This window comes from Motacilla alba, chromosome 9 (genome assembly GCF_015832195.1).
Source record: "Motacilla alba alba isolate MOTALB_02 chromosome 9, Motacilla_alba_V1.0_pri, whole genome shotgun sequence".
Lineage (NCBI taxonomy): Eukaryota > Metazoa > Chordata > Aves > Passeriformes > Motacillidae > Motacilla > Motacilla alba.
The window spans coordinates 13,644,003-13,660,912 of record NC_052024.1 but is presented as its reverse complement, the minus strand read 5'-3'; the positions used below and the strand labels follow the sequence as shown (position 1 = coordinate 13,660,912).

At 48.7% G+C, this 16,910-nt stretch overlaps 1 long non-coding RNA gene across 1 annotated transcript; it reads left to right on the top strand.

The window, feature by feature from the left end:
* Window positions 1-816: 816 nt before the first annotated feature.
* Window positions 817-16,077, top strand: LOC119704568. The gene is made up of 4 exons (XR_005257999.1): window positions 817-1,337; window positions 7,721-7,825; window positions 12,135-12,349; window positions 13,581-16,077. It is a non-coding gene; the product is annotated as an uncharacterized LOC119704568 (long non-coding RNA).
* Window positions 16,078-16,910: the final 833 nt, after the last annotated feature.

Here is a 16,910-nt window from a genome sequence, read left to right as displayed (position 1 = left end):
AAGCAGATTCCATTGCACATATACTATTTAGTCAGGAAACCTGGATGTGATTCCCGTGGACTGTTTCAGACTCATCCCTAACTCTTTTGGAAGTCATCCTGGGATGCGCTGAGATCCCCTGGCTGCTGCGGCCAGAAGCTTTCCACTGAGCTGAGTGAGCTGCAGCCGCTCTTGCCCGTGTGGGTGCAAGGCCACCGAGCCCTCCCTGCAGCGAGCCCGGGCTGTTCCCTGCGCGCTCCTGGCTCAGCCCTGTCCCAGCACCGCGGCAGCCCGAAGGAGCCCAAAGAGGGTCAAAGCAGCTCAAAGGAGCCAAAGGAGCCCAAAGAGGGTCAAAGCAGCTCAAAGGAGCCAAAGGAGCCCAAAGGAGCTCAAAGAGGGTCAAAGGAGCCCGCAGCAGCCCAAATAAGCCCAAAGCAGCTCAAAGCAGCCCAAAGCAGCCCAAATGAGCCCGCAGCAGCGCAAAGCAGCGGGGGCCGGACGCCCGTCGCGGGTGGCAGGTCCCGCCCGTGCTCCCGGCCGCTCCTTTGCCTTCTTGCGACAACAGAGGGCACCAGCGGCCCTCGCTAGCGCGGCTCTCCTGCCGGACACGGGGGATGCTCCCGGCTCCGTGGACCCGCGGGAGGAGGGAGCCTGCGAACCAAACCCGCTCCTCGCCTTCGGGGCACGGCTGCTCGCCCCCGGGCCCGGGGGTGCTGCCGGGAGCGGTGCTGGGGATGGGCGGGGGAGGTGTGAAGGGAAGGGGGGTGCAGGGGGGGCTCACAGCCCGGAGAGCATCGTCAGCCTTTGGGAATCCTCGCCCTGCGCCTCCTGCCTGGCCGACCCTGTCATCTGCACCCCGACAGAAGTCACCGCAATGTGGGATCTGAGGTTAATCCGCAGTGAAACGGTGCAGGTCAGAGGCTGGGCCCGAGTCTCCCCGGCGCTGCAGCGGAGCTCAGGCTCGCTGACAGCAGCGTGAGCTCTGCCTCCCGCGCAGCCCGCAGGGACAGCCCTGAGCCAGCTCCAGGCTGCTCCGCGCCAGCACAGCCTGGAGCCTGGAGCAGCCTGGCTCCTGGAGCAGGAGCTCCCCGGCAAGCCGGAGCTGTGCGGCCAGCAGCCCCAGAGCTGCTCCGTTTCGGGGTAACCCCAGTACCGCGGGGCACTCGAGGCACGCCCTGCCCCGTGCAGAAGGACGCGGCTGCTCCAGCCCGCTCGGCCCCTGAGCCGCGCATCCTCCCTCCTTCCGCTCGCCCGCTGTTCATCCCTGCCGCAGGCGGGGTCAGCTGCAGGATGCCCACGGAGGGATGCCGAGAAGGTGAAACGTTTGTTACTTTCCTGAAGCACAGCTATCCGAGCAGGTAAGCAGCAGTCGCTTTCAGTGATAACTCACTGATTTTGGTCATTGTATCACACGACAAAATAATCAGGGAGTAGAGCAACAAAATACAAGCGCAAGTCCTTCTGTTGAACAGCCCCTTTAGCAGAACATCCTGATTCACTGCTGCTGTAAAAATAAAAAGAGGCGGTGATTTTATTCCTGCTTTCTTCCATGCAGCACTGGGACAGAGTTCATCTCTGCTCTGGTTTGGGGGACACTTTCTTTGTTTCACCTTAATTTACATGAGGAAGATGAAGGGAGAAAAAACAATGGAGGGGAAAGGGCTTCAAGCAAAGAAACAACATATCACACAGCATGAAAATGCCACCCAACCTGTGACACTGACTATTTGCAAGAATAAGAGCTCTTGTGCATGTAATCCATAACCTAGAGTTTGTACCAGGGCCTCCCCCTCTCCAATCCTGCAAATTTGGTATATCTTGCCTATTGCAGCAGGACTATTTCCATACCAGAAGATCTACTCACACGAGCACGGGACATTGGATGCTCTGTTTATCCACAGCCTAGAAACATGAAGGGCCAACGTTTCTTCCACTGCCAGGGGCATGTGAAAGCTTTGAGCACATGCTACAGAGATAAGTAGAGACATATGCTTTATGCCAGGCCAAGATGTTTTTATAAAGAGTTTCTGGCCTTGTCTGGTAAAATATTTTATAACTTTTCTGCCAGCAGCCAAAAGGCAGTCAAATATTTAAAAGAAGTAATAAAAGTTCCTATGTGAGTCAGAGTCCTACAGAAATCCTGCTAGTGAATTTCCCCATGGTAGCCTGCAGGACTAGCAAGAAAAAAATCCCACAGAACTTTTCTGGTATGAAGTATTTTTAACAAGCCCTTGGAAGTGGCATGGAATGTCCATGCAAAGGCCTGAAACCAGATCCCAGGCTATGTGAAGCCTAAAAAGCAATTCTGTTTTTTTTTCTTAAATTATTATAGCCTCAAATCCGATTTTACTCCTAGGGAATCACAGAGAGGCCAGCTTCAGTGTGACCTTTAAGTGGCATCTCACTTGTGTATAGAAGAATATGCACAAGTGTGTATTCCTTAAACCTGGAATCCAGCATACTGGGATGTCCATGCTGCAGATGGAGCAAGACACTGCCCTGCCATGTGCACGGCCTGGGCTCAACGCTCTGCTCTCCCTTCCTGCCGAGCTCTGCTCTTGTAGCACTAATGAAGTGCCTCTTCTTTCCCTTTCAAAGTCCTCAGGTGATCTCGTTCTGCTTGGAAACCGCAATGAGACCCTGGGCTTTTTGGAAAAGAATCTCATTAAGATCCAAGGCCACAAAAGCTTCTCTGCTAATTCTTCCTGCTGCTAAAGCCCTGACAGTAACCAGCCTGCTCAGGTTTGGCTCTGCTGTGGGCAGCAGTGCTGGGGGCGGGGGCCAGGCAGGCACAGGTATGTCACAGGTATGTCACAGGTGTGTCACAGCAGCTGACTCTGACCCCAGGTTCATGGGCTGCCAGCTGCAGGCATTCACATTCTTGATCTCTCAGCTGGCAGATGACACTAACAGAGAGGGGAGTGGTGCTGCTGGCACCTGCCTGGCAGGATGTGTGCAGGGGCTAGTTGGTCACTGATTTTGTTTTACAAACTGCTTCCACACTGCAGTTTAGGTCTGGTTTGGATGCTCTTTCCTGGAGCATCTGGGATGCCTGCTTGGGTGAATCCTCCTTATTGCCCTTGGATCTTGCCCCTTTTTTTTTTGCCTCTTCCAGCCAAAAATCTCCCAAGAGCTAACTATGTTTCTCTGGTTATTCCTGTGCTTTTGACACTAAAATGGGAAGAAGAATGTCATTTCCCCACAACAGAACACCAGGAAATGTTTTACTTCAGCTTGATGGTAATAAGTGAAGCAATTGGTGGGACAGATAAGTCTTTCTCCCAGCTATTTGCAGATCCCCCCCAGAGATGTTGTGCCAAGTGTGACAGCATCAGCACAGCACAGGAGACCTCAGCAGAAATGCTTTGAGCTAAGCAGGACTGGGCTCACACATTCGTGGGATGTCACCATGCCTGCCAGGCTGCTCGGTCTGTCAGCACAGATCCTACCCTGGATGTCCCAGTTCCCTCTCCCGTGCTCTGGCGATGACCCCTCCTTCTCTTGTACAGGAAAGCCTCTAGGACCTGCCTGGTCCCCCTTCAGCAGTTCCACTGCTGTTTGGTGTGAAGGTGTGATATTCAAAGCAACCTGCAGGATGAAGGCAGTTGCTGTCTAATTGTGTGTGAGGGCAGCACTTCTCCCTGGGAATGGAACAAGGGTTTTCTGAGCCTACAGAGAGGGCCTGTGAACCCCAGCACGGGTGGTACAGCCAAGCTGCTCTCCAAAGGAGCTGGGGAAAAGCTGGGGGTTTATCACCCAGGGCAAGAGGCAGCCTCTCCTTCCTCCTGGCCTTGTCTTGGGTAGAGAGCCCAGCTCCCATAGCCTGCCTGGTGAGCAGCCTTCTTCCCAAGGTGTCTGACCTCCAAAAATGTGCCCATGACAAGCTGCTTTGAGCACATGGCAGAGAGAAGAGACAGTGAAGAAGTGTCTGCTTACCCACCTCCTTCCCCTCCTCTCTGGGGAGGGGGATCTGCCCTCCTGAGTGTCAGGAGAGATTCTTTCAGGGAGGGTTTGGCAATGCAGATTTATGACAAGCCTCTTACCACTCCTTGCAGATCTGGGTAACACTTGGGGAAAATGCTGTCACCAGCTGCATGCTTCTCTCCTTGGAAACCCCAGTGTTTTCCTGTGCTCAGCTTGCTGCCACAATTCAGTACTGGCGGTGGCTGGGGGAGTAGCTGGGTGTCCAGAGCCAGCCCTTCCTGGCAGCACGGGGACGCCTGCACACAGCCTGGCTCAGGGTGATTCCCTCAAGGGTGGCTGTCTGGTCCCAAGGGACCACAGCCCTTTAGGGTCAGCATGGGTTTGCTGGTCATGGGTGTCACAGTCAGCAGAGCAGAATACGAAAGCACAGTCCTTCCACCCTCAGATCACCACAGGATCTATTGAGCAATTCAGGGTGTTTATCTCACAATGATAGTGTAGCCCTGGGCTGCCTCTGAGGTCCTTGCTGGTGCAATGGCTGCCTCTTGCATCAGAACCAATAGTCAGAGCAATGGGGTCATGCTTCCCGGAGGAGGCAAGTGCTGATCCAAGCTGTAAAGATTGCATTTGTCTGTTTGCATTTGCATTTTCAGCTGCAGGATGAATGTCAGGGTCCTGGGGTAGGCAGAGGGGATTTAGGTTAAGCAGGACTTCCAGATCAGCTCCAAGTTTGTCCTTCTGCTTAAAATCTGCAATGTGATGGCACCGGTGGCCCCTGCAGCTGCTTCTGGATTCACATGCATTTCTCCTGGTGAATCATTAAAGCATACCCTAGCAGGGGCAGCATGAGGCAAAGCTGCTGGGAGTTTAGGAAGGAAAAAAACCTGTTTGTTTGTCAGATGCCTTGGGAGAAGCTGAAGTGAGCATAAACAGTGGAGCAACTTGGAAGTGTGCAGCACTGAGACACAGCAGGCATCCTGCATGCCAGATCTCATTCTCTTATCCTCAACATCCAACCTGAGACCACCAGCAGGAGCAGCTGGTGGCACGGATGGCTGCACAGTTGTGTTGGTCACCTCTTGCTGATGGGATGTACAGATGCTGGTGTCTCTTGTATAGTGGGCAATTCATGTTCCACAGCAGCCTGCAGGGTTGTGGTGATTCGTGGGGAGCAGGAAAACCTAGCTTTATCTTCAGGGAGAAAACTGCTGAACTTCAGGTTTCAGAGCCTTTGGTTTGGTTGAATTACAGGTTCAAATCTTGAGGTTCAAACAAGGTCTTTCTTCCTCTGAGACAAATGGAGTGTCATGCAGTAAATCGCCAATGATTCTCTTTGTTAGCTGCTGTGTTACTTTGAAAACGGCATCATGACATATTTCAGCTTTCTGCAAAATAAATAACTGCATCATTTATCAAAATGGTTTGCTTTCAGAAAGGTTGCCACTCTTTTAAGGCATCAGAGATTCCTGGGAATGAAGGAGATAAGAGGAACACAAGATGCCTCTTTTCTTTTCTTACTCTATTTTATTTGACATTTCACTTTTTTTGCTTATTTGAAAAAGCCCTGATGAGGAGTGATCCTTGGCTGTGGCACGTCCCAGCAGGCTTGGTGGAGTGTGACAGTGAGGGCCATGTACTGCCTAACTGGCCCCTGAGGTGATGGGGAGCAAAGGCACCCTTGCTGCCTGCAGCTCCCTTGCAGCCTGCAGCACCCCTGCTGCCTGCCATTGCCCTCACGCAGGAGGAGGCCTGAGATTGCTCTTCTCCCCATGGGCAGCAAACATCCATCACCCATCAAACCCATCCCCAGGTCTCTTGCAGTGGAAGACACAGCTCCTGGAACACCAGCAAAATCACCTCATCAGGACTGACGGGCAGGGAACAAGCAGCACACTCTGCCTCCTCAGCTGAGATGGCACATCCAGACATGGACACCTGCTGGAGCATGAGGTTCAGTGCTCCTTTCAGACATCACTGCAGAGCAGCATGCTCAGCCCTGCTGTGTGTAGTGGTTGTGCAACACAGGTGTGCTGCCCCAACAAGGCACCTGTCAAATGCAAACACTGTCACAGGCGAATTCCTCTTCAAAACTTCTACAGGGAGAGCTATGTGGAAAAAAAATTTTAAAAAATCCAACAAGGCAGAGAAACACCTCTGAAACTTTGTATTTATCTTCTTTTAAAGCAATCTCCAGTTTTCAGCTATTTCCACACACTCATTCTTTGTCTAGGACAGGATATAACACACTGGATGAAATGTCAAAAAGCAGCCCCTGTATTCAGCATGCTCAACAGTAATTTGTTTTATAGAGTGAGCAACAGTATCTTGTTTTATGCTTGACATAGCAAACATTACTAGTGTCCAGCCAGCACCTCACTAACTTTTTAAAAACAGAAGTATTGCAAGCAGCTTTTTGTGCCATCCACGGGATGCCCTCAGTGCTTTCCAAATGCCTGGGAGTCCTAAGTACCAGGCAGGAATTGGCATCTTCTGTTTACACGTGGGAAAACAGAGCTAAAAGAGTTTATGTCTCCTGTTTCCAAACACAGTCACTAGCTTTGGGTCTCTGTCTTCTTGGTGCCAAACTGTGAGAGCTTTTAATTTCTGGCATGTGTGCAGAACAAAGAGCAACTGTTCGCTGGTTTAACTGGTTTGACTTGTACACAGCTCTGTTGAAAAGGTACCTTAATGTGAAGTCTGTGTAGTGCAGTGAAGAAGCAGATGTTCCCTCCATCCCCATTGCATCCATCAGGTCTGGATTTTACAAGTGCCCTAGTCGAGGCCAACAGTGTTTGCAGTGTCCAGTGCTGCTGAGAGCTAGGCCAGGTGTTAGATCAAATGTCTGGAGCTGTGTGTAACATTTTTTCAGATGTGCTTCTCGGTGATTTTTTTCCAGACAGATGCGGGAAGTCTGTGGTAGAGCTGGGAACAGAGCCTGTTCCTGTGCTGGGAGAGGCTGTGCCCCTGACAAGACACAGGCACGGCCCTACAAAGTAAATGTTGTGATTTCATGGCTGGAGTTGAATGGCACCCGGCAGTTGCACCAGGGGAATTTTTTTCCCCAGTCTCCAGATTCACAGGCATTCACTATGTGGCTAAAGCCTCAGAAAACTCTGAAATTCAACAGAAGTAGTTTGGTGCTTAATTTTGGGTCAGTTGTACCAGTGCACCTTTGTACTCATGTCCCTGTGTGCAGCTCAGTTACAGGATAACCTTAAGGGACAATAACCAGGCAGGAAGGCTCAGAGAGCTGGTGAGATAGAGGGGACAAGGACCATGGGGCTGAGTTTAATACCAGCTTGCACAGAAAGTATTTTAGCCCTGGAGGTGTCTGTTGACTCTAACAGCATGTAGCTAAAGCTGCTGCCTGTGCTGGATGATGGAGTGAGGGCTGGCTTGTGGGTGGATGACAGAAGCTGTGGCTCTGCTTGCTTGGCTGAGCTGTCTGGAAGCATCACACGTTTCTTTCCTTTTTAATCATTAGTTGAGCTTATCTGTGACAGGAGAGCCTGTCATATTGTGTGTGTGAGCATGGTGTCCTCTGCTGGAGCCAGCTGCATGGCAAACCCAGGGCACTGCTGGCCCTGGTAGCCTGGCAATGCCCCACTGGCCCATCCACACCTGGGCCGTGCTTGTAAGGGGTGGGCACCCCAAGGGGGTGTTGGCTGCACGTGCAGCTCCTGCTGTCTGTTCTTCAGTGTTTGGAAGAGCACAACTCCACAGATTTTTCTGCCCTCCAGCTTCCTTGAGCTCACACTGAAAGCCTGCTTTCTCAAGAAATTCCCTTTTATTGATTTAAGATGTGCTGTTTCCATAGGTTGCACTTGCTCTTAAGGATAGCACCCATGGATAAAGGCAGAGGAGGCACAAAGCCAGCATTTGACAGCAGAATGGTCTACAAGCACTGACATGGCTTGGGCAGGTGAGCTTTCTAAAAAGACCAGTTGAAACCATATCCCTCAACCACCCCTCTGCCAGTATAGCTCAGGAATGGTGGCTTTTCTTGAGTAAAATTTCAGTCAGGCTAATTTTTCTTTCTGTTTCTGTTTTAGCAAATTCTAAATATTAAGCTGTGATTAGGCAAAAAGTAGTAAGAAGAACTTCAGACTGAAAAGCAGGGCTTATACTTTTAACTTAGATGGGGAACTGGGAAATTTTTTCTGCAAAGCTGCTTCCATGAAAAAAGAAGAACATTCTGGCTGAAAGCATTCAGCCACCTGCCATAAGAACAGTATAAACGCCTCAAACCTTTCCCATTGATAAATTCGGGATTTTCTGTAGCAAAAAGCTGAATCTTTCAATTGTGGTTGAAGTATCTCTCTCTTTTTTTTTTTTTTTTTTTTTTTTTAATGTATATCATCATCACTAAAACATGTAAAAGAAAGGAGTTTGGGGAAAACTCCAGCTGATACAGGGCAGGGAACAATCATGGGCTGGCAAGAACCTGGAATCAGTGACCTAATCAGCCATTTCCCTCTCTAATTGCTATGATTCTGCAGCCTAAAGAATTACACAACGTGTATTTTAGTTGGAACAAGATACTATTATTGAGTAAAGTGCATAATAATTGTGTTTCAGAAGGTGAAATAAACGCCTATCACCAGGCACTTCAATCCATCATTGTACTTTGCTAAATTACTGAAATTGCACTACATTCAATACTAAAATTACTTGTAATAAAGTGATTGCTGGACTGACACTCACAAAAAGATGTCTAGTACCCACATTTGTTTTCCTAATTGACAATTTTAGGCGTCGATCTCGGGAGGGAGGAGCGTCCTCAGCCTTCCTTGCAGTTTACAGGAATGGAGGGCATGGAGCTCCTGCAGAGGCAGAGTCTTAGAATTGAAGGCTCCTGCCTCCTGCCTCTGATTTCCTACAGCTTTGGAGTCTTTGGTTAGGTCACTGTATAGATACATTTCACCTACATTTACAAAAATATTAGGTTTTGATACAAGCCTTTCTCATTATGATATACCACTTGATTATTTTGCTCTGCAATTTCTTCCCTGGCTATTCATTAATTAATGCCACATTTCACAGACTTGACCAAGAATACATAGCACAGACACACATTCCTTGTCCGGGACCACTGATGGTGCTTTGGGAGATGCCCACGACTTCTGTTGTTTCTTTTTCCTGCAGTCTCTCCACCCTGCAGGATTCTAGTTGGCAAAAGGCAAAACTTTCCGTTTCAGAAGTCAAACCTCTTTCTTTCAGCTCCTGGATATGACACTTAGATCAGGCCCAACTAGAAAAGCATTACTTTTTTTATTTCAGATAGTAGTCCAAAGATGTTAATCAACTGTGTGATTAACTGATGCTGAGTTAAATTCAGTTGGTCTTTTAGACTTTAGCTTATGTATGTGGTCAAGTGGGACAATACATTTCTTCTACTCAGGCTAAGCAACATTCTTTTGCAAATGTGTATAACTACTTTGTCATGAGACTGAGTGAACAGCTGAGGAAATCTTGCTTTCTGAAGCCCAGAACCCTCTTACCTCTCTCAGGGGTTTTCGCAGCCTAGCTCAGAATGGATCTTTTAGAAATTTACTTGTAACATGTTAGAATTTTTCTTTGTAAGAGAAACACATACTCCATCCAGAAGACACTGAATTTAACTCCTTGCTGATGTTTCCATGGCCTCAGCCAAAGGGATGAAACCCTTCTTCATGGCAGGTGACATAATCTGTAGGGTTTACTGACTCTCTAAGTGAAATATCAGATGTTCTCATAGATATTTTTCAGCTTTTTCTTTACACGAAAGGAGATGTGAATGTCTCCTCCATCAGCAGGCACTATATAACATACATACTGTAAGGTCTATTAAAAAGGTTTCAATAAGCTAAGCAAATATGAGGAATTCTGATGGGAAGGAATTAAAGCAGTCAATTTTTTTTCTTCCAAAATAAATATGCGAGTTAATCTGCAAAAGTGGAGAGTGCCAAATATTCATCCAATGTGCTAAAGTGACTCATGGCAAAGGTAGACAGTTTTATAGTGCAATTTCTTTACTTGTGTTGGAAATGGATGGCTTCCAAGTGGCACTTACGAAACAATTAGCTCTTCAAGGATAATCAGATTTGTATGAAAATGTAAAGATAAGTGATTTAGCTGTGATCTCAGCTGGAAAGTGACTGAGGGTAGTGGACCACACTCCACAGTAGAAATCCCCTTTCTTTTACGAAATGGCACTTTTGCTGAAATGTGCTGGATTCAAGCAAGTAAGGGCTCCCTTGACTTTCATTGCTAGGATGACACACGACTGATTTGCATCATTAGAGATCTTTGCTGATGGCTGAACTGCTTTGCATATAAATGAGACCTAACCTGAACAGCTGCTCTGCTGGTTGGTGTGAAGGATTTACAGTTCCAGATCAGGTCCCTGCTCACTACCAGTCTCTGAGGGAACTCCACCCCAGACTGATGGAAAACACGTAATGTTTCATACTTGCATCCCTGGAGATTGGGCAAGTGCAGAGGCTGGCAGTTCAAATGGCCAAAAAACCTTTCTTGAAGGCTTTTAATATTTTCAGGTGAAAATGCTAATTTTTCAGTCTTGCCCTGTCCCTTGAAATTATCATGCATGGTGGAATAGCAAGGTGGAGATGGAATAGTCCTGACAGCATGACAAAGGCTCATCCTTGCATCTTCAGGTGTTGCCTGTGACCTCTCCACAGAGCTCTTCTGCTACTTCCACAACCTGGTCATCTCCAAATTGCCTGAGGTCAGGGCAGGCAGTGGAGAACTGTCTGTAACAGCCCTTGGGTTTTCTTCCATTGAAGTGTTTGTCCTAGAGCTCCTGTTCACTGGACCTCTGTTGTTGGCTGCGTGCTTCTCCTTAAAATGTGCTCTCTCAGCTCTGCCTTTGCAAATGCACTTTGAGGAGAAATTGGCAGAAAATGACATTATAGCTTCCTGACCTCAGCCTCACCTGAGCTGTATGGGAAGGCCCCTTAGGAAACCCGTTTCTGTGTTATTTTCAGTCTAGTTCCCAAATCCCCAGAAGCCTGGCAAAGACAAGTAGGCAGCCAAGCCTTGAGTAACATCTGCCTGAACCCTTCCTACAGATTCTCCTGTCTATGGAGCAAACCACATTGTCAAGGACATCGTTAATGATGTGTCAGAGACTAGAGTAGCTCTCAGCCCCAGGAGATCCAGAGAGCTTGGACACAGTTTGGATCTTTGGCCAAAGCACCTGGGCAGGGGTATATCACTAGAGCAGAGGTGATGGTGACCTCAAATTCAAGGACTAGCAAATACCTGCACCCTGCTTCATGTCAGAGGTATCACTGCCAGTGGTAGGATTCAGAAAAATTATATTTAGAGGGTTTCCAATAAAGCATTTGTGGATTCAGGTGTACAAACCTGTGAAAGTGTTTGGCCTCCTGGTGATGTTCACACATGGACACAAAACATCTTGGTCTTGAAAGGATGCTTTTACACTGCTTATGCCTCCTGAAGCTGGCAGAACAGGGAATGAGCACTGTAACCTCACTGCACCTGGCAACTCTGCAAGGAGTGTCAAGTGTAGAGCTAGTGATGGCAAAATCGTTCAGATGCTGCTTGTTTTGGAGGCAGAACTCAACCTGTTATAAACACATCCTCCTTCCCTGAGCGTGGTTGGTTTTATCTCCAGGTTAAGCGAGTGTTGAGATCCCATATAGAAGAGGAAGCTGTTCGGCTTTAAGAGCTTTGTTTACTTATATAAGGCCTAACAAACATGGTTGTTAAGGCCCCCTAGGAGGTCTTTCTTATGAAGCTGGGAGCTATTGGATTAGGCAAATGAGAGCCAGAGATTTGCCTAATAGCTTGACAGGCCATGAGGGATTAGACACTTGTGGGCTGGTGTAAACTTGTGGGACAGAGATGCTGTGGCATGGGTCTCTTCTTAGCCATGGATAAATGCCTTGTCAGTGTGGGTTAATCTTGTTTGCCTTGTCTTCCACAATGCTGCATTGCAGGACTCAACCTCTGTCAATTTAATCACTGTTGGAATGGAATTGTAGGCTTTTGTTTCACGTACTCAACTCCTCCCTAATGCAGCACTTTCAGCATCACAGGGGTCAGTGATTAATGACAATTTTCAGCTCACTTTGGTTCAAACTCCTGAAATAGTTGTTCCTTTGGGACCAAAGATTCTGTTGTCACTGGCTGAATGCAGGTCCATCTGGGGAGACTCCACTGCTGCCCACTGACTGTGGATCCATCTCTCCTCACTCCTTTTTCAGGCACTGGTCTCCCATGTCTCTCCCTACCAAGACAACAAAGAACCCCTTCCCCTGAGCTGGGATTCTCCCTTGTCATTATGCTGTGCTCAAGCCAGCAGGCCAGCCCTGGAATGGCACTTTGTGGAGCCTGGAAGAGACCCCAGAGAGCACCCAGCCCTCACTGGGACACTGACACCTTTCATTTGAGTGGGAGTCAGTGGTGACTGTCCTCAGAGGTGAGTGGATGGTTCACAGTGGGACTGAAGTGCCAAGTGTTAAGAGAGGCTAAAGAAAGTTGGCATGGGACCCCACTGTTCCCAGATCCCTTTACCTTGATAGGGTAGAGGGCTGTGAGTGTGCATAGTTTATGGAGCACCATGGCTTTTACAGCTCCTTTCACTTCTGATCCTGACCAACCTAGACAAGGGCAGCCACCTCTGCTGGGCTGGATTTGCTCCCAGGGCACAGGCCATGTTTGTCTCTTACAGTGCGGAGTCCATCCAATCCAGCTCACACTTTTAGATGTCTTCACATTTCCTCACTCCTTACCTTCCCTTGTCCTCCCTACAATACACCAAGAGCCCAGCAGTGCTAGATCCAACACAGGAGCTGGGGCCCAAACACCTGCAGCTGCTGTGGACACACAGCTCTGAGTTTTGCTTGATGAATGCTTGTCAGATCTAAGGAAGCCAGGAAAATTCACTGCAGGCATCCCGAGTCTGGAGGCAGCCTCCCCCACAGCCCATTAGCATCTGCAAGACACCGGAGGGGCAGTGCAGGTGGGAGGAAGAGCTCAGGCCAGTCCCTTTTGGTCCACAATGGGCGGCATCTTGCTCAGTTGTGCAAATTGCTTGAGCAATCTGGGGGGCCATAAACCCAAACCACTCCTTTGAAAGCCCAGCCCCTCCTCAGCCCTGTGCCCAGGCAGGGGCAGAGCTGCAGGCGGTGGGGGCAGATGGGGACAGGTGCCAGTGATGCTGGAGTACCGGGTGACAGCCCCATGGCATCGACAGGGGACAAGGCTGCCTTGAGTGCATGCAGCAGTGGCAGTCACTGGGCTCAACGACTGCAGAGGGATTGCTGTGAACTGCCTCAGGTCTCATCCCCGACACCTTCACTAGCCCAGCAGAGAACAGATGCAGATGCCAAAAGAGCTGTGAGTACAGACCTTGCAGGCTGGTCCTTTACTGACACATCTCCAAGGCAGCATCTTTTCCTGAGGGGATGGAAGGGGCTGCAGGGCAGTGAGAGGGTGTGGGGAGAGCAGCCAGACCCTCGTCAGTTGGACACAGCGTGGCTGTGCCACCCACAGGCACTGGGCCCAGCTGTCCCAACACATGAAATGCTATCCACCTCCCATCCACTTCTCTGTGTCTTCCTTACCTAACAGGGAGTGGGAAGTATTAGATTGCCATGTGAACTCTTAGGAGGGTGTGTGTAATGGGGAATTTCTTCTCTGTTCCACAGAGCTCTTGCCACCCTGGCTCTGCTCTTTCTACACCCAGCCCTGGGCAAGATTAAAGCTGTGAACCAACAGCTGGCCAGCACAGAGCCCAAACCACAATCTCAAAAGAGTCTGTGCCAGTTTATTAATTGTCTGTAGAGCGGGACCTGGCAGAAGGAAGCACAGCCTGCCTTCATGGAGACAACACATGTTTGGGACTGAAGCAGTGAGTGGTAAAGCTCACCCTACACATGCCTTCCCTGCCTGCACTGCTTTGTACTCCAGCTTAGTCATGGCTGGCCCAGGCGAGTGGCTGGGAGAGCAAGGCTGTACTGGTTGATATTAGCTCTGCTTGAGGCTGAGAGGCTGCATCTGGTGTGGATCTCCCTGGCTGCTACTGTGCTCTGGCTGCAGACTGAGATATGAGCTAGGAGAGCCCAGAGCTGCGCCCTGCCACAGCCTGGCTCTGGCTCAGCACCGCTCTGGAGGCACAGGGTGGTCTAATGCACTTTATTACTGCTCTTTATTATCAGGCTCCACTAATTAATTCCACTAATGTGCAAAACCCCGCATGACAAAGTAGCCCTTGATCTTCTTCCACACCCTTGCTTCCAACCCCTGTGAGGCTTTTTGCTCTAGCTGAGGAGTTCCACTTGGAACAGGCAGCCCAGCCCAGCAGGTGCTAAAAGGTGTGTAATCCTGAAGTGAGCTAACTGAGCCTGGGTGCTTCCTCTGCCGGGGTCTCACTGCTGCTTCTTGCACAGGGAGGACACCTGGGTTTTCACCAGGCCAGGAGCTATCCTGCATTTTGGCCTGGAGCTGGTTTAAATCACGTTCCCTGGCAGTGGCTCCTGCTTTGAGAGGCAGTCCCAGGAGATTCCTGGGTTGGGACAAAGAGGACAATTGCTATTTAATGAATGGAGCTGGGCATATCACCCATGGTCCTGCAGCCATCATTCCTCAAACACAAAGGTTCTGCCACCCTTCCTTCCTGAGGCATGGGATCCTCATGGAGCAAGGCTGTGAGTTTTTGTAATAAACTTCCTGCAAGGAAGAGGAGAAGGAAGGAGAGGGCTCCTGCTGCCCTTGGCATGGTGCAGGCAGCCCAGGGCAACTGTCACAACGAGACATCATTGTTTTTTCATTCTGAGTGCTAAGCTATAGAAACAGAATAAAATATCATGCAGAGGACTGCTTACATATTGCCTGTGACTTTTGTATATCTTAATTTAAGAGTTTACAAATTACAGTCCTTCTGCCAAGCCAGCAGCTATTGAGCTCCCAGAAGGAAGTTCTTTGGCCACTTCTGTCTGCACTGTCCAAATGTCTGTAGAAGAAATACCCTGGGAAGAGAACCTGTCACTTTGTCCATCACTGCTTACAGTGGACCCTTACCTCTTGCTGTGCCTTTGGAGACCACTTTGTTCTCCTATTCCTTTCCTTTAACTGGCTCTGTTTTTACTCATTGGAGGCCTTGTACTTAGACAAGATCCAAATTTTGCATAATAAAAGGGCTCCCTAATAGCTGGCAGAGCATCCTGCTGTTCCCTGTGTCCTGTTGTTGAAGATTAAACAGATGTAAAATTAGGAGCTGAATCTCTCTGCATTTGGGGGTCCTTGTCCATAGCTGGAGATGAGAGATTAAGATGTGACCTTTTCCCAGGAAAAGCAATTTAAGAGATCAAGAAGTTATAATCCTTAACAAACCTTTCTCCAAAGAATTTTGCTTTAAATGCTTTAAATCCCACTGGCCATGTACATTTTTGCTCACAGCTTTCTTTGCTTCTCTTGACTGCACACTCCAGTGAAATCCCAGATCCTTTACCAGAAATGCTTTTGAATGCTCCATCCCCACCTACTCTTTTGGACCCCTAAGGAGACAAATAAACAGATGGAAGGTTTACTGCGAGCAGAAAAGAAGTCAACAATTTCCCTTCATGACAGGAGACGTCACACAACTCAGCATCTGCAGGCTTAGTGCTGTATTGCCCTGAGTAGCTCATGTTCCTGGGCATGGTTTCCAGGCAGAACCAAGTCCCAGTCCATACCAATGCACACCAATATCTTCTTGGCATGCCCTACTCCATCTCTTTAGAACAGGCCCACAATTGCTCGGCTTCATCTTAGGGTGGTAATCACATAAAAAAGCCAGAAAAAGTAATCACATAGAAAAGTAGAAAGTGAGTTTAATTTGTCTCCTGGCCTAGCAGCAGACTCTTTTCAGCGAATGGTCAGAACTTGTGTTTAAAAGCTCATTGCAAAAAAACAGTATCCATGGCTGATTGAGGTCTCAGTGTTGGGAAACCTTGAGATCTGTAAGTGGAGAAGGAGCCCCATTAATTCCTGTCTAGACTGGCTTCTGAGCCCAGGTTCCAGAGATGAAAGGACACTTTATTAAGACAGGACATAAATCCACCCTGCCAACAAGTCCGCACTCCTCTGGATTATTTACACCTCTCTCCCTCCCTCTGGTCATTGCCTGTCCCTACATAATCTACATTAAAGTCCTGACAGGATTAAACCAACATGTCTTACTCTTTAAATATCAGGCTCTGTGTGCTTTCCTTTCCACCATGTCACAAAAAAAGACATCATGTTTTTACAGATAGACTGAAAATAAAAAAGTAGGTGTCTAATGAAAGGAGCTTGATGTTATGACCGAGAGATAAAATGTGTGCTTTGGAGATTTTATTGTGAATGTGGCCTTTGCTGCACCTACAGCTCCTCTCCTTGGTGTGTCTGGTGCTGTGTGTCACCAAGGGCCAGCCAGGGGCTGTATGAACAGAGCCATCTGGGCTCTGAGCATCACCTTTTGGATGAGGGTGACTGCCTGGGGTCAGGCTACATCCCCTGTCTTATGCAGGACTGTCCTCCCTGGCAGTGCTGTGCTCAGCTGCCAGGGCTGGGGCCTGAGGGGCTGCAGAGGGCATGGGCAGTTTAGGGTGAAGGCTCAGAGGACAGGCTTTTTCATTCAGAGATTTTACAAATTTTCATTGCTCTTGAGCCTTTACTGCTTCATTTTCTGACATTGGAAAGTTCCTATAGTTGTCTGAGGGTTTTTTGGTGTTTATGGAAGAGCTGCAGCACTGTATGAGAGTAGTAGATCCTGTCTACTACCATGTTTGCATGAGCTTCTCCACCTTCCCTTGCAGCCAGGCAATGGGGAGCAAACAGTGCTTATGGCAAAGAGCCTCAGAAGGGTTTATACAAATATATTTTTAGGCCGAACATGTAAAATGTTCATTCACTGTATGAGTATCTCTGCAATCCCTGGCTCATTTCTGTTGTAGGTCCTGTTCAGCCACAGGACTGAGGGGCGCAGTGAGTACCTTAGTGAGGTGGGTGCTTTACAC